Genomic DNA, 2,582 nt, shown 5'->3' with positions numbered 1-2,582 from the left:
CAAAAAGGTATAGCATGACCCGATGCGACGAATAAAACTAGAACTACGCGCTCTCAGCGCCAACTAGCGAAAATACCGCAAGACTTTTTTGACAAACAATATATCCTTATATCTAACAGAATTAGTTGTAGGTGATACATAAAACCCTTAAATTAACAAAACTATTACACTCTGTAGCAATATATTGCAAGAGTATAAAAACGAAGTCTTTCTGGAAATTTTAAAAATTATTCGTAACCAAATAGTCAATTTCATAAAAAAAAATTTAATTAAAAGATTTTCTTAAATTCTGTTCTTCAAGCAGTTCGATAGTTACTAATACGTTTGGTTAGTAGTAAGTTAAAGAAAAATGTCCTAACATTATTCATCAAAGTGATGAACTCACATTACTATTTTTGAAGTGCTTATCGATGGTATGGTGAATTCAATCGAAGTCGTAGATCACTCCAACCTGAGTTTTGTGAAGATCGTCCAAAATCAGTTGTTGTTCTGGAAATTATTGATTCTACATGGAAGCTGTTAATGCAAGATCGTCATGTTTGTACACGTTGTGTCCCACACAGTTTGTCGATCGCTCCAAAAAATTGTGTCGTTTGGTCGGCAGAAATATTTAAAAAATACTAAATGCTTGGAAACACATCTATGGTATCATGAGAGATGATGAATTGTGGACTTATAGGTATGAGTGAGGGTGTTTCAAATTGAGCCGAATCTAGCAAAATTTGTTTGCACCCGAAACACGTCCAAACGGTTGCCTCATGTTTTCTTTTTTTGTTTTGTTTTTTTTTTGTTTTTGGAAACTGAACATGTCGTAATCGTACTAGAATAATGCAGAACAGTGAATTCTGAGTGGTACACAATAACTTTTTTTAAACAATTGCCTTGTAAAAATTTTTAAAAATCAACCGCTGAAGACGAATAACTCTTCACACGGCAATGAAAACTCTCGCACATCGACTGAAACAACTGCAATCTGGAGCACTTAAAACATCGATTTGATAAGTAATCCACTTCTTTTTTCTCCAGTACGTAAAAAATAAAGTACATCGATTTACGATGATTAATATTTACAAAGATGATCCCACGAGGGTCTCTCATATATATATGGTTGCTTTCTGTACCCTCCCTAGTTATTCAATGATTCCGACCTTATCTGTGAATGACACCTAAAACAAAATATAAAAAACCAAGGAAGATTTATACAATGACATTCGATGGCTTACAACTTTGTCTGAATTAGGGATATTACATATATCTTGACTTTGCTAACCGAATCGATAAATACTTTTTGCCTGAATAGCAACAATTAATGTTTGCAACAAATTTGCTTAAATTTTGCCTTTCCCATAGAAACACGAGTACGGAATCATTGAAAATATTGCAGAAGTGTGTGGAGATGTCTACTTTTCCCGAACACAAGTATTTGAGTGTTCAAAAGTTTTCAGGAAAATCGTGAAGTCATCGAAAACTTGCTACATGGGAGTCACCCATATATCACTTTTATTAGTGATAACATCGAAAAGATTAAAGAAATATGCATCGTTTTGACATGAGTATGAGAATAATATTGGAACAGTCCAACAATCTAGCGAACAGTGATTCAAAAATGAGCCGAAAGCGAGAAGCCAAAAATTATCTGAAGACATTGTAGTTAATATCTGCTGGGACTGAAACACTGTATGGAACGTAAGAATTATTGTATTAACTCAAAATAAGAATATTTTGAAGGAAATTTGATCTGAAAAATGGAAATTTTCCTGCCATTCATCAGGCGTATAACTAGGTACAATGAACGGTCAGTCAAAATTATGTGATTCCATTTCTTGTAATGGATTACCAATTAATAGTTTTTCTCTATATTTAAATACTGCTATCTTGTCAAAATATTAAGGTTAGGAAGTAACAGCAAAATTAACAAGTTACATTTGATACGAAGGCGCATTTTGTAACGTGGTTTTTTTCATTTTATAAATGCCTTTTTCTTAGTCTTAATTCCTAAAAGCAAACTCTCTTCAATTTGAAAAATAATGCGTACATAACAAGTCCGTACACAAAGTAAAATAATACTTTTATTTCTTAGCTACACTTTAACTGAACGCTAAGCAAAGAAGCAAAACAGAGTTTGCAAAGTTTTGCTTTGCTTAGCTTCCAACATTCTAGTACTGCTTTGTGTTACTTTGTGCTGGGAAATCAACTTTGCTAATTAAATTTCTCGCATTAGCATAGTTTTAAGCGAAACTATGCTTACTCTCTCTCCCCATTTTTACCTCTGCCCGCCCAAGAGGCTCACAGCTCACTCTTTCGCTTTGTTCTCTTTGTAATCTACATTGCTAACTTTAATTAGCGTAATTACGACGAATGTAATATAAAAGATTCTTGGCAGTTGAAAATTCATTTAACGGTAATTATTTTTGGTCGCTACTTAAAAGCAAAAGCTGATGAAAATTAGGCCTACTAGTGAAAGGAGCTGGTAAATTAAATTTCTCAGCTTCTAATTGTCATTTCGGTTTACAAACATATATAGCCTTCAAACTTAATTATGAGCATATACGCTACCTTCTGTTCCCTTAAAAACTTTCTTT

Source organism: Bactrocera latifrons, unplaced genomic scaffold, assembly GCF_001853355.1.
Source record: "Bactrocera latifrons isolate USDA-ARS-PBARC rearing strain unplaced genomic scaffold, ASM185335v1 scaffold_14, whole genome shotgun sequence".
NCBI classification, from domain to species: Eukaryota; Metazoa; Arthropoda; class Insecta; order Diptera; family Tephritidae; genus Bactrocera; species Bactrocera latifrons.
Note: the sequence above shows the minus strand (reverse complement) of the source record.